At 39.8% G+C, this 24,214-nt stretch overlaps 1 pseudogene; it reads left to right on the top strand.

The window, feature by feature from the left end:
* Positions 1 to 17,362, top strand: part of LOC149224139 (UDP-galactose/UDP-glucose transporter 4-like) — a 35,717-nt pseudogene extending 18,355 nt beyond the window's left edge.
* Positions 17,363 to 24,214: the final 6,852 nt, after the last annotated feature.

Raw genomic sequence — 24,214 nt, 5'->3', positions numbered from 1 at the left:
CCAGCGGAGTTGCCAATGATGTTATCACTCAGGTTGTCCCTAGGCTCCTTAAGGGATACGGCCGAGGTAACCACAAACCAATCTTTGGGCTGCAGGTCCTAGCCTACCTGCAGTCAGAGAGGGCTCTCTCTTTATGATTTAACTTTGTTTTGGGTTGATTTTAGGCTAGTTATGGTGTACATGGGTTTTGTTTTGATTTTGGTGGGAAGGATGATGTTTTCAAGTAGAGTTGGGATGCATAGAGTGAGAAGTTCAAACCATTGGGCATGGAGTCATGGATTAGGGCTTGCTGTTGCGTTTTCTTGGTCACAAGAGGAATACAGAGCAGGATAGCTACACATAGAACAATATCAAGCTGGAATAAAGATGGAATGAAGGTCAGAGATGAAAGGAAACTAAGAATCTTTCATTAGCTAACAGAGGGGGAAGGTGAATGAAAGTTTATCTAGGAGCAGTCAAGAATTCCTAAATAACAGTCATATGTGAAAGAAACAGGGTAAACATGATCATTTAAGTATGCATATTCATAACCATTTCTGAAGCAAAACATATAGAAATAACAAGAACTGAGCATAGAGTGCATTCAAGCAAAGCCTAAGCTATTCTTGTTTCTTGCTATTTAGATGGTAACACAATGGTGGCATAAACATATATAAACTGTAAACAGAGGTCAGAAAACACTTATTGAGCCATGTAGTAGCACAAGAATTCCACAGTCACTCTTCAGCCATTCAATAACACAACAGACAGTTCTTCATCCAAAGCATTCTAGCAGTCTTTGATTATAGAGCTCTCAAAGTATACAGCACAAGTCTAGAATGAGGATTATCAACCAACCAACCCTTTAAACAATGAATCAAGGTGGTTTATATGGGGAAAATATCCAAAAATATCTATTACAGCAGATTTTAAACAAATCTGAGGGAAATGAGTTCTTTAATCTAATCTTGTCCTGAAATTAATGCAAGAAGATATCTATTTGAGCTGCGCTAACATGGTGTCCTTGGTGGCTCGGTGCAGTGTTTCTGCAATAACTGTGCCTTTAATCTCTTATCTACACCTCTTAGGAAGTTCTGCTGCTTTTAGGTGGCTTTAATGTGCACTAATCCCGATTTGATGAGCTTTGAATGGCTTTTACTGCTTCTTTGACTTGGATGGAGGCCTTTAATGTTCACCTGCTTTGATATTGTCGATCTGATACTCTTTGTCACTTCACTGATACTCTTTAATTGAATCTAGGCTTTATCTTTCCTCTGATATGCTTGAAACTGTCAAATCGTCCCTTTTCTGCCCTTTCAAAGCAAAAATAATTGTTTCAAATGCTTTTCATGGCCTCTAGAATGCTATCGGCGCTGGCGGATTGAATATGAACATACATGAAGAAATCCTGTCAAATAATGGCGGAGGAATGCAACCTGATAATTGTTCTGGGCTGAGGCTGGCTTTTCTTTAGTTCTCTATTTCCAACGTTGCCTCTTACGACTTTTTGGGTTTTGCAGGTAGCCTGAGTAATAGGAAGTCCTCCATTTTGAGTAATTTTTCTTAGCGATGCGCGATTAGCGCTAAGCACTAATCGCGCATCGAAAACTGCCTCTGTTTCTCGTTTCAGGCTTTCTTTGACGCGATTCTCGCCCTTTGCGCCTTTTCTGTGATGACGTCATCGGTGGGTCCCGGGTACGCCAGGGTGATGTGGCAGTGACATCAACAAAGGACATGTGGTGGATGATGTGGCAGTACGACAAAGTGATGTGGCAGTACGGCAGAGTGACGTGGCAGTGACGTCAGTGAGACTACGTGGCACAGGATAGAAGGCGGGGTAGGGATGCTGACAGATGAGCTGGCGGTGACACGGAGCAGCGGTGGGTTGACGTGGAAGCTAACCATCGGTCGTAGGGGTGGCTCCTGAAATCGATGAGAGCCGTTGGATCTGGGAGGGTGGATCGGAGGGCCGACGGAGCGCGGAGCTAGTGGGCCGTTAACTTACGGAACCCGACGGAATATTATATCATTTGTTTATATGGCGGGGGTTCAAACCTTTAGGTTTGTGGGTTATGGTATGTGCGTCGGGGGTAGAGTTTGACTGTTTAATCAAATATTTAAACAAAAACCCGAAGATGTAAGCGCGCAGGGTAAAACATCAAGGGTTATGGGTAAGAGAGGGGAAGGGAATGGTTATTAATTTAAGCAAATGCTAAACTAATTCCGGGTTTGAACGTGGAAAGGCTAATTCCAAGCCCCAAATGAACTTAGCATTTCCCCAAACTGATGTTATAGGGCTATAGTGCCAGGGGATGGGAATATGTACATAGGGGAGCTATTTAGTGCTTTTTAGTAAGGGGAAGGGGAAATAGATATGGATTTACATAATAATGTTAGAAGCTAATATGGAAATGACAAGAAAGCACTAAGTTTAGAGATCTTAGGCTACTTAAAAGGGAAAAATGACTTATAGAGTGAATAAGAGTACTCTTAAGCAAAGCAAACCTTTACTTAGGCCAATGATATGACAAATGATGAAACTTCAAAGATATCAAGTAGATCTTGACCTCTTTGGGGAGGTTAGTGAATGATTTGGGGAATAAGAAGAAGGGGGATTTAGACATGCCTCGCTTGAGCTCCTCCAAATGGAAAACTACCTCATAATTGTGATCTGAATAGATATAACACTTGAAAACATGAAATGGATCGCATAGCTTGATTTTGCAACCACAAAACTACTTACCCAGCCTAATACACCTAACATTTTTTCTTCCATTTGATTGGGTGTACTTAGACTTCCAGACCCTGATTATCTTCTTTTCTTTTGACTGCCCTCCTATCTAAATGTACCCTTATCTCTTCCAAGGGCCCAGATTAAGCAGTTGGGCTCCTTCATTTTTCTACCTAGCTACTCATCTGCCAAGCTTAAGCTGCTTGGACAGATATTCATTCTTTATCTTCTAAAACAAGCAATTTAAACCTAGGGGAGCCAAGATTAAGCTATTTGGATTTCCCTTAACTGTAAAACTCTTCAAAAGTGGCATGATTCTTCAAAATGGAACTTCCTGGAAATATGGAACATTGCAGCATGAAAAGATGACATATTTGGCATGTAAAACAGTCAATCATGAAATATGAAACCTATTGCAATAGGAGGCTAACATCGCCCACTATCTATAATAGTTTGTAAAGCTTCATGGAATTCAAGGAATACTTCCATCACATGTACATTAGGGTGTGCAAGGACCCCGCGAAGAAGTGGAATGAATTGCCATACCTGACCATGGATGATGTTATATTCGCCGTGCTTGAGTCATGGCCACCAGAGTGGCGCGCTCCAGCCATCTCTGCGATGGAAATAGAAAAGTCTGCTTCACAACAAAAGAAGGAGGAGGAGAAACTACGGATGTCGCAATTGGCAGAGAAGAGAAGAAAAGAGGCAGTAGTAGCAAAGGCACAGGAGGCACGGGATGCCTTGAAGGCAGCCGCATAACAACAACAGGCAGCAGAGAAGGAGCGCAAAGGCCATAAGTCACCCTCACCTGAGGAAGAGCCCAAGACAGAGGAAGGTGGCTCAGAACCAGAAAAAAAATGTACACAGTTGAAGCGCCAGTGCCTAAGAGAGTAGGTGGGGTCGCGAAAGAAGTCGAAAGCTTCTAAGACTTCTTTCAACCCGATCACCCTCATAGAAGGAGATCTCCATGATATAGGGGAGACGGTGCGTGACGTCACCGCAAAGGCACTATAGTTGTTTGTAGGGGAGAATCAGATTGTGTTGGGGGCCCTCCGGGCACAGATACCAGAGTTGCAGGTGCGCACTCCTTAGGCTAGTACTCTCTCAACCAGCCTTGCAGTAGCAACGGTTGTGGCTAAGGAAATGCTACACGCCCGCATGACCAACACCATAAGGCTACCAGAGGGGGCATTGGTTACAGAGAATGAGGTCGACAAGCCTACTATCAGTGCATTGAAGGGAGTAGGGATCAACATCGATGCGCTCCCTCCGGAGACACTCTATTTCCTGCAGGATGGAGTGACTGTAGAACTATGGGCTAGGGAGGGCCGCGCACTACAAGTGTTGAGTGAGTAGAAAATTAATATGGAACAATTGAGCCTGCAGCGCGATGAGGTAGTGGCGCAGAACTGACAGATGGTGCTGGTGATTGAGGAGGCCTACCAGATGGTCCTTGAGTTGGTCATCCCAGCAGAGGCGTGCATCTAGAGGGTAGTAGCAGGGGTGCGCGAAGCGTGAGAAGAGATGGTTAAGGTTCAACTGGAGTTGAACCTTCAGATAACAGAGCTACGGTTGAAGGCGCAGCCTTCAACTCCTCCAGAGGTGAGGGAACAGCACGCCAGTGCCATTACATCAGGGATGGAGGAGATCAACAGTGCAGTGAAGGACTGGACCAAAATGTTGGAAGAGTTGTTTGAGGTCCTCACCACTCTGCAAGAGGACCCAAACATACAGCACTTAGAAACAGAGGCGCATTAACTCCAGAAAAAGTATGATGATATAAAAGGGACCGCGCAGATAGTGGCCCTTACACAGAGGCTCGTGCAGATGCAATAGGCAAAAGCACTTAAGGAGCAGGTAGACGTGGTGCAACACAAAGAAGTGGTTTTGAAGGCATGCGTTCAACCTTGGATCGATGAGGCATTCGTCATTACAGCTTCGATCGAAGCCAAGCTTGCGTAGATGCAAGGAACACAAGAGCAGATGCAAGAAAGTAGTTCAGATAGTGTGGTCTCTGAACAAAGCATGCAGGAGGTACAACAGGCAACTGCTCAGTGAGTTGCCGACCTTGCAGTGGTCCGAGCAAAGTTGGGACGTCTCTGTGTGAAGATCTCTGCACTGACAGAGTGACTCAAGGGTGAGTCACGATGTTTGTGTTGGGGGCCTATTGGGCGCGGGATCCCCCAAGGCAAGTCTTGGCGTATAAAGCCTAGATTTTGACCAAATCTGATGTAAAGACTCCGCGTTTTGTGGGCACGGAGTGCAAAGATTGTAAATGAGTCATAGGGTTGTCTACCCTCATTTTTGTAATGTAATGTCAACTTTAGAGTTCTAGCCATGGTTCGTGGACCATGGGATGGTATAAATAGAGCAAGGGTCTAAGTTTTGAAAGACAGAATGACAATCAAGGAAGCAATAGATGGAGAATTAAGTCCTATCTAAGTGTAGAGTCGAGTCTTTGGGTTGTAGAGTAGGAGAAGGCTCTGTAGCTGAGTGTACAGAGGCCTAGTAGTCCGCAGCTGAGTGCGCGGACCCCTGCAGCTGAGTGCACAGGGAGAGTCGAGTCTGTAACCGTTGGAGAACTAATAAAGAGAAGTTTTTCATTATTCCTGTGTATCTTTTTCTTGTTTTTTGCATTGAATGTATCGGATAGAAATTGTATTTCTATTGTTTATATGATCCATGAACTTATATGAATGTGTTGATAAAGTTAATATAAGATAAAGTATCTGTTTACACGAAGATAACTAATTGTTATGAAAAAGATAAGTAAGATACACAGTGTAACTTGGGGAAGTAGCACAAATCACTGCTAAGGCAGTGCGAAATCACCTCAGCCCCTAGTTAGGGCTGCGAAGGCGATTATAATAAATCGCGAAGGTCTCGCAGGTTAGATCAGAGTGCGAAGTAACCTGCACAAAGGTATTCACAATTGCACTAAACTGACCCCTCAGACATCTCAAGGGTGCGGAAAATTGGTTCCGGCATCCCCCCATACTGCTTCGGGTGAGATCTTAGTCCATGCTCTGCGGGCTATTGTCGAAAGGGCCAGTAGTACAGGGATTTGTTTGGCTAATTAACTATGAACGTGGGTCAAGCCCCCTCAAGCCAACACACATTGTAAAGCATATCACTCGATATTATCATTTTTCAACTTCATGCTTTAGGGGGCAACTATTATAGGTCTATTTGGGCACATCACTCCTAACATTCAGATTAGTACTTTTAGGGCTCATCAAACCCTAATTCAGTTGTTACATTCCCTAGAGAAGTAAACTCATTGAATACCTCCTTCTATGAAAGTTTCATGGCCTAAATCCATCTTGAAATGCCTCCTTGGGGTACCAGCGCAGCCCAAGCCTTGAGACAGTGTGTTGCAGATTAGGCAGGCCCACTGTGCCCTGCACTACAGTGCACTTAGGCCCTCTTTAGCTTGTGCTAGGCGAGATTGAGCGAAATTTGCATATGGTTCTGGGAATATTCCTTCATTCTAGATGGTTTTAGAAGGTTCCCATCTCTTATCTACTCCTATGAGCTCAAAATTGGATAGGCTAAGGATCCATTAACCTCCTATCCTCTCATCCCTTGCTCCATGGAAACTAACTCCAATATTTGAAAGCATTCAATACCCTCATTTATGACAAAACCACCTCCATTTCCTATAAATTGAGCACTCATCATAGTGATCAAGCGGCTAGAATCTGAAGTTTGTAAGGAAATTTTGTTGGTTTGAGGATTGAGTTTATGCTAAGCAATGTGATGCTACTGGAGCGTTGAGATTTTGATGTGGCCAGGGTTGAACTGAAGCTGGAGGAGTGGCACAGAATCGAACTATATTGGGTGATATTCTTCCTTCTACATTAATAAAGAGCTTATTCATTTTATCATATGATTGGTCATATCTATGATGATTATGTGTTTCAATGTATTCGATTCCATTTTTTTATAGTTGATAGTTCATGTATGCTTTGTTCGTTTCTTGTTTCTGTTTCTCTTGATGTAGGTACCTTTTGAGTGGATTTAGTTTAAGTGGGAATGACAAAAGCGATTCAAAAGAGATTTAGGATGCGAAATACAACAAGTAAGTTCCTCCATCTCATCTATCTTCTACAAGAAAAGGTTAAACTACTTTCATTCTATTGTTATAGGTGTAGTCACCCACACAAGGAAGATGTATTTATCTGTAGATGAAAATTCCATGTAACAGTCGTGATCAAAGAATCATGAGGATAGTTCTGGTCTTGTGTAAACCTCATTAAAAAATGAAACAAAGGATATGAGCATAGTTCCTTGTCTTGTGTCAAGCTCATTAAAAAATGAAACAAGGAATTTGAGCATAGTTCCTTGTCTTGTGTCAATCTCGTTAACAAATGAAACAAGGAATATGAGGATAGTTCTTTTACTGTGTCAACCTCATTAAAAAATGAAACAGGTCCCAGATCATAGTTCCTTGTCTTGTGTCAAGCTCGTTAAAAAATGAAACAAGGAATTTGAGCATAGTTCCTTGTCTTGTGTCAAGCTCGTTAAAAAATGAAACAAGGAATATGAGCATAGTTCCTTGTCTTGTTTCAAGCTTGTTAGAAAAATGAAACAAGAAATCTGAGCAGAGTCCCTTGTCTTGTGTCAAGCTCATTAAAAAATGAAACAAGGTCCCTTGGAGGAAAGTTCCAATTCGAGTCTTTGATTAAATCTCATAAAATCACAGTCGAGTCTTTCACTTGATTTCATAAATGAACCTTCATTCCATCCACCTGATAGCCACGAGTACTCTACTTAGGTGAATTTAGTGAAGCTTGGGGGGCATGCACCTAGAATCGAATCATCATGCTGGGGGCATCTAATCCAATCCCAAGCATACTTTTTCGTTTCAAGCTTGTGTAAAAATGAAAGTGAATCCAAACATAGTTTTTCGTTTCAAGCTTGAGTAAACATGAAACTGAATCCAAGCATAGTTCCCTATGGTTCAAGCTTGTGTAAAAATGAAACCATATCCATTTTAAGCCTGTTGATTGCCATTCTATTAGCCTCTTCCATCAAATGAACCTTGGTTTTCCTCTTTCCATCATCATTATCTGCTTGGCCGATCATAAGCTTTCACTTGGTTGTTTTATCCCTTTTGAGGAACAATTGCAATGAGTGGTTTTATTAGCCAACCTCTTAACCATCACATGTTTTGAGAAGTTCCAACATCACAGGAATGAGTTGCTATTCTAGACACCCCTCACTCCTCTAAGTGGAGTCCTCTTTAAGCTCTTTTCAGACTCTCAAAATATGAAAAGATTTTCGAGCGCTTGTCTTTTTTAGCTCGTAAACGGATTGGAAACGACATCTACTCAGTATAAGTTTAACCCTTTTATGGACTGAGATAGATCACTTACGATAAAGGAATACGTTGATCGAACATGGTCAATAGGTTCTCTCTTGTATTAATTTATGTTTTTTTAGACTTGAGAGACAAATTTACAAAAAAGAACTTTTGGAGTTTTATTCTTGTCCCTTTTCAGACTCTCTAAACATGAAAAGAACCAAGTTCTTATTGTCGTTAAACTCATTAAAACATCAAATAGCAACAAACTTGTCCATCATGACAAGGCCGCATTTCACCTTCGCTAGACTCATTGAAACATCACATGGCGATGGATTCACCCAAAGGGTGGAATTATACTACAAGCATATGTTATCCTCCTCAAGCTTTTTAAAACATAAAGAGGTATTGGTCAGCAATGACTGGGGAAAATGGGAAAAGGGATAAATCGCTTTATGGTAGCAAGTCACTCTTGAACATGACACTTTCACTCCATCTCTGTGACTATTTGGGTTGGGTTATATGCTTGATGTTTATCATACCTATGATCTATCACACCATCCATCACTTCGGTTTTGGGTCAATGCTGCCAATTCATTCAATGTTGCTGACATGTTCAAGAGCAGTCAATCATTAAAATTCATCCTTTGCAATACTCATAAACCTTTATTTTCATGACCACCATTCCTGAACATTGTGTCATCAGTCACATTCTCTCTTCAAAATCATTACACTCTTTTCATGTTGTTGATGGGGGATACATCAAGGCCCTCCTATGTCAAGTTTCTTCTTGTCGACATAAGCACATTATCTAGGAAGTTGACTTAGAAACACCCTTCCAGTACCTTGAGGCTTACATATATCAATGGCAAGTTTCTCGCTTCTGACGAAAGGTTGACATCACTGGCCTTACATCGAAAAATTTTGTATGGTGTTTGACACCAAAACATCTATTCACACCATGCAGAATGTATTGTAGTACCTTTGAGAATCATTATCATTACCAGTGAGTTATCTCGTGTCTGTTAAGAGCTTACATCATTACCTAGTAATCGGACAATGTCTTCCCATGTTCGACTTCAGATCACATTTTCACATGGTTAGACTCGTACTTGAGCGAACAATTGGATGATATAGAAGACCCCGAATCTAGTTTCATGCATCTAGGCTGCGATTTCAGGAGAGTACTAAATCATCTGTACGATGGGTTTACACAGTTGGTCATCCTATCATGGGTCTATATCTATAGATGACTATCTGATTCATGTACATGCAATGAAAAGTTTATACGTTGAGTATGGGTATGCCTTCCCATAGAAATTCATGAAAAATTCAAAGATACCATGATATTATGTATTGTAATTGATGCAGGTCATTGTCTGCTTCAGATCCTCCTCATCACATCATAGAGCATATCACTCGACATTATCATTTTTCGAATTCATGCTTTAGGGGGAAACTGTTATAGGTCTATTTGGGCACATCACTCCTGATGATCAGATCAGTATAATTAGGGCTCATCAAACCCTAATTCAGTTGCTACATGACCTAGACAAGTCATCCATGAATGTTTCCTCGCTTGAAACCCTGTTCAAATGCCTCCTTGGGACACTAGTGCAGCCTTGGTCAGGGGCAACTATGCTACATAGCAAGTAGGCCCATTCAGGCCTGCACTACAGTGCACTTAGGCCCACTTATACCTGTGCTGGGCGAGAATGAGTGAAATTGGCATAGGATTCTGGGAATATTCCTTGATTCTAGAGCATTCTAGAAGGATGCCTGACTCTTATCTCATCCTATGAGCTCATTTTTGGATAGGCTATGGATCAATTAACCCTCTATCCTCTCATCCCTTTCTCCATGGAAACTAACTCCAATTATGGAAAACCATTCAATACCCTATTTATGACAAAACCACTTGCATTTCCCTATAAATTGACCACTCATCATAGTGATCAGGGGCTGGAATTTGGATATTGTAGTGAAATACTGTTGGTTTGAGACTTGAAATCATTGTCAAGTAATGTTATGTTGTTGGATTGATGTGCTATTGGTGTGATGAGGGTTTGGACTAAGTTGGATGAGTGACATGGGATCGAACCACATTGGGTGTAACTCCTCCTTCTATTAATCAGTAAAGTTGTTTGTTCCTTTTCCCATATTCTTGCCTATATCTATGATGAATGTATGTTCAAATGTTGTTGATTCCATTTGTTTACAGTAGATAAATCATATGCTTTGATTGTTGTCATCTTCTATTTATGTTGGCAGGTACCAATTGAGTGAATTTAGTTTGAGCAGGATCGACAGGAGCAATTCAAAGGACATCAAAGGAAGCGAAGGATCACAAGTAGGTTCCTTCATCTTATCTATCTATTGTAGGTAAAGGTTAAAACTCTTTACTTCTGTTGTTCTAAGAGTAACTACCCACTTAGGGAAGATGTACTTATCCGTAGGTATAAATTCCATATAACAATGACCCACAAGAAGTGTTGCTCACTACTCGCTAATCCCAAGGCTAATTCTTGTACCTATGCTCTTGACATAATGGTTAAGCTCCCAAATGAAACATACAAAACATATGTTGGTGCCTTCTTCTCTAACTATCTCAGGCACTCCTCATTCTCCTCCCAAAAACTTGTTATGATTAGATATTTTGGAAAAGAGCGCTCCCTTGCAGGAATTCCCCGAGGAAAACAAGTCCTACTACTTGTGAAGAGTACCCCTTTGATAATGCTTGTATAGGTTTTGATCCTTCAAGCTCCTCAAATGTATTCACTGGAACCCAATCTACCTTATTCTGGATTTCTCTTTCATAAAATTGTGTCTGAAATATGAGATCAAAAGAGTATTCCTCTCAATAAAAAGAACGAAGATCTTTTGGCAAGAGTGGCAAGATACCTCGTAGATAAGTGATGAACTTGATGGGATTTTTTACATCCCTACTGCAAGAACAAACAGGAGATAATCAGTGATGCTAAGATTGGAATTGGGGAAGCTTTGGAGAGTTTCTAAGGCTTGATCAATGCACTAGGGTTAGCGTGGAATTCTCCGTCTTTACTGAATTGAAGATGGATGTCTCATAATTTCAACAGATGATTTAATATAATATCGAATGTCTAGTTTGTTTTCCAACATTTAAATTAAGTAGTGTGGATATGGAAATCATTATTACAATTCAATGTATAAGGCTAATTTAAAGGTTTGTGCTTTCTCCGCATCACTCAAAAGATTTCATGTGTTTCTTTTTAAAGCAGCAAAAACAACAATATCAAAGATAGATAATGTATGTTTCTTAAGAAGCTGTTAAACTATGTAATATGATGGTTAAATGGAATGTTTCTTGTGTTATAACTGAAGCAGAGGCACTGCAAAATATACAAAAGGGTTTAGGCAGATTGTGAGAGATTGGGATTGGGAAACAAAGGTCTTAGGATTCCCCTCATGGACAGATTTATAATGGTTTTTGTGGCTGCTGCATGGAGCCTTGAAATTTGTCTTGTTTATCCTTCAAAATATATGTCCAATCTTATGTATATGATCTTTGCCTTTGTTAGTGCAACACGTTGAATATTATATTCTACACATTCACAAGAATTCTTATGAGTTTACTTAATCTGGAAAATGACAAGACTAACAGAGGCATGCACAATGTACAATTAGCAGGTCCTACTCAACATTGTTGGTTTCCTTCCTGAGGACCACTTCCCAGTAAAGGATAAATTTGGGCTAGGATTAAAGTTTGAAAGTCATTTAAACTTATTTAACCACATACACAAGAAAATATACAAAATTCAAGGAGCCACCCATGCACACATAAAATTTAAGCAAATTTTTAGGGAGCCAATATTTTCTCCCAATATAAAAAGTTTGTTGAATTTCCATAATAATATCAATTATAAATATTTGACAAAACTTCTCCGAACATTTTAAAAATTTACTGATTTTATATATTTCATTAGAAAATATGGTGAGTTAAATTTGGACCAATAATCATTTTCAATTAACGAATCATTGTGGAAAAAATTATTAGGAATATTTTAAGTTGTAATATATGATAGGTAGCAAACAATTGATTTTTGTGAACCTGTGAAGTTGATATATCCATACTTGAGCTTGACACTGGAGTGGTGATATGTATCCATCTCTACCCGAGCTTCCACAAGAGATTATGCCCCCTGTTGTGCAATTGCAGGTTTTGTTCTCTCTGAAAACCTTTGTTGTAGACTTCGATTCGTTTGTTTTGTTTATGATCAGTGCAACTATGGATGGTATTTCAACTTTATACAAGGATGGATCATGGTGGGAAACAAGTGGGTTCTGGACACAAATAAACTTTCCTCCTAATTTCTTTAGGGGTTATCTGCCTGATCTTCCATGGGAGATTATGCCCCCTGTTGTGCAGTTGCAGGTTTTGTTCTGTCTGAAAACCTTTGTTGCGGACTTTGATTCTTTTGTTTTGTTTATGATTGGTGTAGCTATGGATGGTATTTCACCTTTAGACAAGGATTTGTGTATTTGGCGCTTATCTATCTCAATGGCTTCAAAACAAGGGATATACAGAATCCATGGAAAGCATATGTAAACCTGTGTGTTATACTCATGGGATCACAAGGATTAACCAAGGGATCTCTAATGTTTTTTAATTATCCTACCCAAATCATGATCCCAATTTAAACATGAATGCAACAAATTACAGATATAACCATAAATACAGAGATGTAGTAGAAATAATACTTCATTTAATTAATGTAAAATACTGAAATATGCTTACAAAAAAAAATGGAAATAAACTAACTAGGGCGATGGTAGCTTATCTTTGAGAAGAGATGCGGCAGATACATGCCTCTGAATTGTGTTACAATGAGGCTTGAAGGCATATTTATTGTTGAGAAACAATGGAAAACCCTAAACATCCAAAAACCTAACCCTAGGAGATGAAGCGCCAAACTATGGGCCCCATTTGGGTAAATTGATACATCAACTTCCTGGGGTCGTAACTTTGGCATACGATCTCCGTTTGACGTGCACAATACCTCGTTAGAAAAATCTACAACTTTTGAGTGGCCAACATCAATTTTTTAACCCATGTTGGCCCCCATTTTCCATAAAAACGTCGTTTAGGGCCTCAAAATGGCTCCAGAAGTTCAGGGCTCGAAAAACTGCCAAAAATAGTCAATTGTGCTACAATTAAGGAAACTGAAAAATGAAAGGGATAGTTGTGGGGGTCCAAGTGGGATAGGCGGGTGGCCACCAACATCCACCTGGATCATTCCTCCCCCCTTAGGAAGCAATGGTCCCCATTGCGTTGAGTGCCTCCATGAGATGGGGAAACTTCTACTGAACTTGGTCGCTAGTGAGTTGTTGTGCAATCTCTGATGTGTCTAGTAATGGTGGGAATCATGGTCGAGGGTAGTCCATATTGAACACTCATTGCAAGCCAAGGAATGGTGGAAGGTTGTGCTCTAAAGCATTATTTCCCACAACCTTGGTAATGGTGTAAGGACCATATCAGAGTGGTCTGAGCTTCTGAATAGCTTTTGTAAGGCATTCTTTCTGAAGATGCAATGAGACTTTGTCACTCACTTGAAACTTGTGTGTCACTCGATGTTGGTCATGTCATTGCTTATACTTGCCATTTTCTAGAATGGAGAAACGATGTATCGGCTTGTTGGGTAGAGGTGCTCCGAGAGTCAGATCGAACAAATGCTTGACCCGACAGTGTAACGGTACCCCTGTGGGTGAGGAGAAGATGTTCCTGTATTCTTTCATGACTGTATCCACCTACTTCTGTTGCGTGGAGGAACCCTTCCCAGTGGCCATGGATGTGGCTACAATCTTCCCCTTACTTTGAGAGTGAACCAGAAATAAAATGAGTTTCCTAGTCTAGGAGATGATCTTACTACATTTCTTAGAAGAGATCAAAGAGGTGGCGGTAGGTGGGGCTACCTCCAGTATCATGTAGAATGAATTAACCAAAGAAATAATAGCAGCACGAGGCCTTGACTCATACACATCATGTCGCTTACATATGTATGTTTGGCCTAATAATACATCACAAGCATCAAGAGGTGCAACATCACACAATACCGCATTTGTGAAGGGCTTGACGTTGTAGGGAAGGTGACACTGCTGGCAGACTCATAGATCTCGTCCTTGGTGAAGCCACCCAATGTTGTACGGCTGCATGTGTGGTATGGTCAATAGGCCCAACCGCTTCACGACCTCTGTTGAAATGAAGTTCTTTGACTCCCACTGTCGACAATGAATTGCAGTGGCGAATCCTTCAACCACATTTGTGAGTGGAAAAGACGCTCCCCCTCCTCTGGATCTTCAGGCTCATTCTTCTGGATCTTGGCAGTGGCAACAGTGGAGGTGGGCTCCACATCAATGATTTGCTTCCCTTTGTCATTCATCTTGTCAAGTTCTGACTCAGGGTCGAAACATGCATCTTATTATGAAGCCTCCAACTCGACCACTAGTGACTGCTTGGCCCAACACTCACTTATGTTAAGAGTGGGGCTCTTGTGGAACTCACACCACTTTCCTGTGTCCTTCTTTGAATTTGTGGTGCTGTTATTTTCTTGCGGCTTTGATAGGTTGTCTTCGGTCACACCTTCTTAGATTTGTCCTTGGTTCTATGGTTTGGGGAAGCCTTTCCCTTGATTCAAAATCACGGATCTGAAGTCTTGCTTCTTCTGTTTGAACTTCTACTCGATCTTGACAGCGTATCGGTATGTCGTGCTAACCAAGGATATGTCCAGGAACTCCATCTCGTCCTGGATTTAACTATGTAGGCATCCACGGTATTTGAGTACCAAATTTTTCTCAGAATCCTTGATACCCAACTCTGTGCCAAGGGTATGAAAAATGTTGGTAAACTCACAACACGACTTGGTCCATTCCCTACCACAACGTGGTCCACTTCATGTATTTATCCTCACAGCTTCCGACAGGGTAGTACTGCTCCTTGATGGCATCCCGAAATGAATTCCAAGTGGGTGTGGTTGAAAACAGTGAGGTTGTACTTTCTTCCTTCTGCTCGCAGTAGGTTTCCCACCAGTTCTTGACGTAGGGGGCTGCTTTGAGAAGTGAAAAAGTGATATTTTTCCGGCTGGGAAAATCATGAATGAAAAAATATCCTTCTAGCAAATTTAACCATTTATCTACAACATCTTCATCTATCTAACCCTCAAATATGGGAATGTCAAAGTTAACTTGTATTTTAAAGGGTGTGGCGCTTCTAGAGTAGCTTCCAGAAGTAGATGCGTCGCCCCTAGGTAGTCATTGAAGGATCTGGGAAAAGTTTTCCATCATCACATTCCTTTGTCACTCGAGGGCTTCTTCGAGCAAGATTTTGATAGGATCTCCTACCCCCTTGTCTTTCTTTTCATCTGCCATGGGAGGCCATCAGGATTTGTGAGGCTGGTCTTACAAAGGTTTGACCAGTTCAATCCCTAATTCCTTATATCCCGACCTCATTGGGGACATGCAAAGAAAAACAAAGAAAGATCATACTGCTCTGATACCACTGATCTAGATTTAAACATGAATGCAAAAAATTACAGATATAACCATAAATGCAGAGATGCAGTAGAAATAATACTTCATTTCATTAATGTAAAATACTAAAATATGCTTACAAACAGAAATGGAAATAAACTAACTAGGGCGATGATAGCTTGTCTTTGAGAAGAGATGCAACGGATACATGCCTCTGAACTGTGTTACAACGAGGCTTGAAGGCCTATTTATTGTTGAGAAACAATGGAAAATCCTAAACATCCAAAAACCTAATCCTAGGAGATGAAGCGCCAAACTATGGGCCTCGTTTGGGTAAATTGGTACATCAACTTCCTGGGGTCGTAACTTTGTCATACGATCTCCATTTGATGTGCAAAATACCTCGTTAGAAAGATCTATCTGAGGACTACAACTTTTGAGTAGCCAACATTAATGTTGGCTCCGTGTTCCCAAAAAATGTCGTTTAGGGCCTCAAAACAGATCCGGAAATTCAAGAACCAAAAAATGCCAAAAATAGTCAATTATGCTACAATTAAGGAAACTGAAAAAAATGAAAGAGAGAGTTGTGGGGGTCCAAGTGGGATAGGCGGGTGGCCACCAACATCCACCTAGATAAAATTATGTTCAAGTCTACCAAGGTATGGTTTCTCTGTATACATACTCAGAGTTTACAATATATTTCTTTTGAGGTTTCTACAATGGATGATAAATCTGAATCACTACAGGTTTTTCCTATTATGATTATGGGAGCCTTTATACCAGGCTTAAGGCCAAAGTATCCCTTGGAGGAATACATCGCAACTATATTTCTTATCGTTGGTTTGATAATCTTCACACTAGCATATGCCCAAACATCCCCAAATTTCAGTGTATGGGGACTTGTTATGGTTTGTGGAGCTTTGATTTTGGATGCCTTTTTGGGCAACCTGGAAGAGACATATTTACTCTGAATCATTCTACTACACAAATATGGTCCATACCTGGAAAACCCTAATGCAAAATTGTTTGTGAATTGATACTTTATTAATTCTATATTATTTCAATTATATCAGGCTCAATGCAACTTGCTCAATACTGAGAAATATTGTAATTGATGTTCCCAGATGGAAATGTTGTTCTGCGCTACTGCTGTGGGAATCCCCTTCTTAATTCCTCCAATGATTTTGACTGGAGAGCTCTTCAAAGCTTTGGAACCCTACTTACAAGTATATGATATTTCCTGTTAATTTCTATTCAGATATTTGGGTTTTGAAACTAAATTTATCAGTTCCTGAAATCTCTAGCCATAGTCATCTTTTGTGAAAAGTTGTTGTTCTTTCTGAAACTGTTTTTGGTTTTTTCTGTTCTGATATATGGAAAAACTTGTATGTTTATCTCGTGCTGATATTCTAAGCGACAACCACCTTCATACACCAGTTGTCTGTTCTATATTTAATAGCAATATTTGGAGCTGCCATAATTGCCATGGTTTGTTATAGATTGGATCATGACCATTCTCTTAATGTTGATATGCTAAATTTATTCTTGAGATTCTCTTACTGAGAATTTTTTTTATATAGGTGACAACTGTGAGAAAGGTGGTAACATTGCATCTATCATATATCATATTCACAAATCCTATCACAAAGAAGCATGCAACTGGATTTCTTTTGATAGCCATGGGAATTATATTGAAAATGATTCTAAATCCCATGCCTAATACCACAAGAAAACAAAACAATTGTGAAGCTTTTGCGAACCAACCCTCCAAAGTGGTTGCTTCTTCCAAAGAAGATTTAGAAGAAATCAGGGCACTTATCACATACATAATCATGTTGTGATGTGTTGTATACTATATTAACAAATGGGCGGTCAAGGTTTTGAATAGTTAATATTGTTAGTTGAGTTAAATATCCTTTGAGTTGGTTAAGGATGTTTTACTACATAGAGCAGGTGCAGACCTGCTCAAGTTCTACCTTGTTATGTTGATACATTCAATACATTCAATTATATTAAGGGTTTTTCGAACTTCAAAAGATGAAAATTGACAGTATTCATGCAAAAAAAAGAAATGACTACAATTTTGAGTTAAACAACTTCTACAGGAGTTATGTTATGGATATATTACTGCAATTTTGAGTTAAACAACTTTTACAGGAGTTATGTTACAAATATTTTCGGACTTGTAGGTAAATTCTTGTACAAATGGACCTATAATCATTGTTTCTCACATTTATTTTAAAATGAAATAGAACTGAAGTCTGATGTAGTTTGTGCTACCTGGGTGATATTAAGAGCTTGTTAGAGAATTTAAACAAAGTGGTAGTATGGGTATTGTATGGAATTGGGTAGTTCGACTATTATATGAAATTTGGTAGTATGACTGAAATAAATGCCACACAAATCAGTTTTCATCTTACTAATACTCAGTTGTTTGGACAGAATTTAAAACAAGTGAACCTATGGAATCCCCCTAATGCAGTGGTTTTCTAGGAGGGTTGGCAATTAAAGTGAATTTTCTTAAGTTTGTACAATTGAGGTGTGTTGTTTTAAATGCAACAAAAATAGTGAATCAATGGTGACATCAGAGAAATGCGAATGTTGTAAAACATATTTTGTATTTGATACCTCTCAGACAACTTAAAAAATCTCTAGGGGATCTTCTTTCACCATAATTCTTTACCTTTCTATGGTTTTCCCCATCTCACCTTGCCAACTTCAGTGCCTATCATTGTTTTGTAGAGCAGCATTGTTGCAACATCATTGTTGCATTTACCTTCTTGTCATCCTCTGCCATGCTGAAAAGTTGGTATCCTTGAAATTGATTCAGATTGGCATGAGGTATAGGTTGAAAAATTCTTTGATCTTGCAAAAAATTATTGTCTATTACTGTGGGACCTTTGTGAGCTATAGTGATGATTGTACATCCATGACACTTTGATTGTATTATTTGTAGGATCATGGTGTCAGTTTTCGTATCCACTGAGGTTGTGGCCTCATCCATTACTAGGATGTGGTTGTGCTTTAACAAGGCATGTCCTAAACAAAGAAGCTGGCATTGGCCTTGATGCAGGAGCATCGATGCCCTCCACGTCAAAGTTGAAAAGAAATTACGTTGGAAGCATCGTGCTTAGTGATCATTGATTACAAAGGGTTGATAATTAGTGGAGGTTCATAGGTAGTTAGCTATAGGAATATAATATTCTTGTATAATGAATTTGAATATAATATTCATGTATAATGAATTTGAATATAATATTCCTGTATAATGAATTTAAGGTCATTGTGAGATTCTTGGTTGAGTTTATGGTGTGATTAGAACTCATGGCCTTGCCGACTTTAGTGTTTGTCATTGTTTTGTAGAGAAACATTGTTGAATCTTTCTTGGTCATTAAGAAATCTGAGGTTAAGATGGATCTATGGTTTCCACCTACATTTATTGGTTTTGAGGGAGAGATTATCCAAGTTTAGCAGTCATCTATATTTTTTATTTAGAAAGATCAATTTCTGATGTCTATGTGCTTATTCTTTGCCTTTCTTTAGTAAATTTTATGCAATTTTTTTTCAAAATTGTTCATTTGAGATGCTTGTTTGTTGCACAATGCATATACTCCAATTCTTCTTTGTGTAACTTAGGTGCAAGATTAATTTCATTGCTCCTTTCCTTTATTCTTTGTTCTTTTTTCTGTTGTAAAGCATACATGTTGCATAATTTAGATGAAGCTTAATGTCATTGCTCCTTTCCTTTATGCTTTTTCTATTGTAAGGAAGACATGAGGATTCCCGAGATGGGAATGGTTTCATATTAACACACATCCTTAGAATATGTAGTCTAGAACCCATATTTCTCTTCTCGCTACTTGCCAAAAGTTTTATTGTTTATTGGATGTTTATCTTTGCTTGTTTGTGTCTCTGTTTTCGAGCTTTATCATCCTTTCTTTTTACTCTTGCTGGATATTTATTTTCTACTTTTTGGTTTATTTCTAGCTTTATAGAAATGTATTAAAGGAATATTTAGAAGGCATTTCACCTTGTTTGACCTAGTGCAACTAAGATTTTTAGATTTCCTGAGCTTGAAATGTCACATGTTCTTGAAGTGTTCATGAAGTAATAGGGATCTCCAACCAAAGGGATACCTAGTCATTTTAATTCTAACTATTGTTTTTTCAAACCATTCTGAGGAACCCATTATTGAAAGAGACATTGAGAATGTGTTGGAAGAGTAGTGAAGTTGCAAGCTTTCAGGCTATGGAATCGTGGAAGGCATTATCACATAAGTCAAACTTAAATCCCTTTTATGATTCGGTGAGTGAGATTATTGTTGGGACTTGAGACTTTGTTGTGGTATATGATTTCAAAAGGGTTTTATCTAGAAATATACAAATATAGAGAAAGAGATTTAAAGCCTCAATAAAAAAAATAAAAATAAAAAATGCCATGGTGTAATTTCGTTAGTTAGAACATTACTTGTAGCAAGAATCAACATTGGTTTGGTTGTTAGTACTTTCATTTCATGCAGTCATGTCATAGTCCTTGCAATTTTATTTTGTTTTGATATCAAAATTATTGGAAATCCTCCCTCTACCTTTGTCTTGTCATCTTATTCCATAATTAGTGTTCTACATCAACTTGGGAATGCATATTTATTAGAAGAAAAATGTCCCAAGTGCATTTGATAGAAATATTTTATTTATAGTTGCATGGGTGCTTCTTATGCTCCCCCATCAACTGCACTTCTACAAAGAAAATTGTTGCACCTTTACATTTATAATTTTAAAAATATCAAACTAGTTGCATCAACACCCACACCTGCGCTTAGCCACACCCATGCATCATTGGTCTTATTCTTTGAGCATTTTAGTCACCATCTACATAAATTTGATAATGGGAGTGATTCATGTGTGATTTCCGTTTTCTTGATGTATGCATATGCTCCTTGTAAGATTTTCCTTTGATAATGCATTCTAATGTACTATAGTTGAAAATGTAAATTATTTAGTCAAATTTTTTGAGAATATTATTACACCACACCACACTTCACTTGTGGTTTCGATGTGTAGTTTTACTGTAAAAATAGATACACAATCTAAGTTGATTTTGCTAGCTGTCATTAGTAGCTCTTGTTGAAATTTCTAAGTCTAACTATCAGAAATTTTATCTGTATTCTTCTCGTTTATTTCTCCTACTTGTTAATTACCAACAAGTTATTTAAACATATAAACATTGAAATAAACAAAATATAGTCTCAACCATCTATAGATCAACAGCTGAAAGAAATACCAAATACAAAAGTGACACCATTATTTTTGGTCAACTCGTCCCTAGAAAAACCCAATGCAGGAAAATCGATGCAACAATTCTGAGGGTTTATTTATTATGCGGTCTATCCTTGACTACAACTGGATGCCAAACTGGCTCAACCTATAGAGAAAAATAACCTTAAAGTAATACCTCTCTATTCGAAAGAAGATATTCAGAAAATCTACCCCAGGAAACCCTCTCAAGCACCACTGAAGCACTACATCATCCCTCCTCACCTCTGCGTCAGCCTCAAACTCCTCTACGTCAGCCCTTTAAGGCACTACGCAGCCCCTATGGCCTTATGTATCACTCCCGCTCCCCTTTGTATGGATGATGCAGGCCGTACTAGCTCTGTGCTATCTCTGTTGGGCTCTGCGTGACCTGCTCTAGCTTCTGCATCTGCCTCTCTGCCTATACACTAGTCCATCGGCACTATCTCTCCTTCTTTGTCTAGTAATCACTACCCCTCGCTACAAATTGATCACTGATTCGACTTTACTTAGCAAACCCCACTCTAGTAAATCGAATCACTGATCACTATGGTGTGTTCTCCAACTGACCCTCAAGCCTCCCCTTATAATTTTCCTGTTGGTGCTTCAACGACCGAGATTACATCTCTAATAAATTAATAAGATTATATTTGGCTTGATCCATGTCTTTTGGAACCTTCTAACCCATTTTTATATTAATACCCATTAATATTTTATTTTTCCCAAGTTTAGACTTAGGAACTCCATTAAAAATATTAATTATTTTAATATCTCCTTAACTAGGTAGAAATTTCCCAAACCATTTCCGGGTCTTGGATATGTCATGTGCTTTAGCCTATCCACCAGTTTTCATGGCTAGAGCACATCCGATGCTACCCCAAATCAACACTCCTTCTTAGCGAGGACTACACTCTAGTAAGACTTCACACTGAGCATCACCCTGATTATATAACATTGGTACCTATGTTGATGCTAGGCCTCCTCGTGAAACATACTTTACATTGTTGCATCCTGTACTGCTGCCCATGGCCCTACCACTTCCACTATTGCATCCGTACAGCAGCTCCCTCTGCATCTGTGTTGTTTCTGGTCCTTTCTCCAAACACTGCATCTGCACTGCAACCCCCTCTCATCATGTTGCATTGTGCTACTACTAAATGCTAATGTACTGAAACTCAGTTACTGAGAAGTAAGTAACTGATCCACCCAACTACTGACATTCCTATCAGGTTAGAAACACTCCCGATGTTGAAGCTCTCTTTACCGCTATCAAGTCCTCCCTCAACTGCCTTTATGCTCCTGCAACAACTCCATGCCTCTCACACTGCTCAAACCTCTTTGTCCCATCCTACACTGTTGCAACCCTCTCTGTGTGTCTCACACTGCTATAGCCTGCTAGCTCTGGACTGCTCGAGACTCCTGCACTGTAGCACTCTCTGCCTCTTCATCTGCATCTGTTTCTACTGACATCCGCTAGTCCTTCTACTCTCTCTTTGGGGCTCCTATAGCAAGGTATAGTCCAAGAGTTTGGGTACCTCAAGGATCCTACCCCTCATCACCTATAGTATTCCTGACTACAGCTTGATGTCTCCCCACCTCTTCTCTAAAGTCTCATGAGCAATCATGGCACAATCGTCATCCTCTTCTACTTCCTCTTCCACCTTCCCTGGAGCTGCCTTGGAGTCAGATGCCTATCCCTTAGTCTTCTTCCTCGGACACTGGTTCGCATAATGACCCAGTTCCCCACAGTTGAAGCACTTAACCTTGGAGAGGTCCTTTTTTTTCCTCTTCTCCTGCTTCCCTACAGCTTCCAAAGTTGTATCCTCTTCCTCTTCCTTCTAGATCCGGACTCCTTTGCTACTACTTCCCGTCTTGCTCAACTGTCTGATCTCTTCTTGGTGAAGAGCCGCCAACAATTCTTCACAATCTAGAAGATTCACCCTTCCTAGTATGCTCTGAACAAATGTCTCCCACTCCTCAAAGACTACATTTAGTGCAGTCCTCACCATCAACTCCTAATCCAGCGTGGCCCCTATGGAATTCAGTTGGTCCCAGATCTCCTTCAACCGACCGAGGAAGTGATCTATATGGTCCCCCTTCTGCACCTTGTATGATCACAGCTGATTCTCAAGTAACATCTTCCTCTATGCGGAAGTATGTTGGTATAGCGTCTTCAACGTGTCCCACATTTCCTTTGTCGTCTCCTTCTCAAAAATATGTTGGACCACGTGATCCTTGACCCCATCAAGGATGATTCTTTTCACCTTGGCCATTGCCTCCTCGTACTTCTCATTATCAGTCGGGTCAACTAGGATAGCCACTATTCTCAAGGTGAATGCCTTGATGTGATGTCTATGTAGAATGGACAAGATCCTGGCCTTCCAGACCATAAAGTTGGATGCCCCGTCCAGCTTGTCCTGATCCCTCAGTCCATTCATGCCCATCTCTCTGCTCTTTGTTTTGACTCCTCGAGTCTCTACTTCCCTCTGGAAGTTCTCTTTTTGACTCCCTCTGAGTCGCTACTTCTCGTCTGGAAGTTCTCTGCTAGACTCCCTATGAGTCTTGATTTCCCTCTTGGAAATCCACTTGCCAACCGTCAAGTCGCACCTCTCCAATCTTCTGTTCACCTGCAACACTAATCTAGCTTCCTTGGCTAGAAATCCGCCTCAGTAGCGACTCCCTCTACCTTGGTTTTTCCCTTTTAGGTATTGTTCTACCCATAGCACCCCACCAGCTTCACTCCTCACAAATTTCCCATAGCTTCCTAAACCCCATCAACTGAAGGATTGAGCCTGTTATCACCCCAAGAAACTCCCTAGGTTGTATGTCAGAGATGCTCGGGAAAATTACAAACTCAACAAAAATGTTGGATAAATGGTGGATGAATGAAAGAAATGCTACATATTCAAGCCATATAACCACTTCTACTATGCTTAACCCCAGACATGGGTGAACATCCCCAGACTACAAGGCTTTAGACCACCAATTACTCACACTTTTAAAGAAAATGTGATGATGGAAAATACTGATCACACCAGCAGATGCACAGGACCCTGTGATGGCCAGCTGCAACCAGTTAAAAGGTCTGTAAATCTATTTCTTAATGCACAAACAAGATGACAGCTCTCTGGCATTAAAACAACAGAAACCTGCATACAAATTCAATGATACATGCAAGATTCAAACAAAGAGGTGGGATGACAACCCCTCTAATGCTAAACATCTACAGCACATGAATAAATGCATAACAGGCATAGCCTGGAACAAAGAAGAAGAAGTGGAAAGTGAGCAATTAACAACAAAAGAAGCTTGCATTAGCTGAAAATGAAGACCAGACGCTGCAGGTATCACAATAGTTACAGTTTCCAGAAGTTGAAGCTTACAACAAAATAACATTCATCA

Source organism: Pinus tabuliformis, chromosome Q (assembly GCF_031772625.1).
Source record: "Pinus tabuliformis cultivar Carrire ecotype Pingquan chromosome Q, CPIR1, whole genome shotgun sequence".
NCBI classification, from domain to species: Eukaryota; Viridiplantae; Streptophyta; class Pinopsida; order Pinales; family Pinaceae; genus Pinus; species Pinus tabuliformis.
This window is presented reverse-complemented; position numbering and strand designations above follow the sequence as displayed.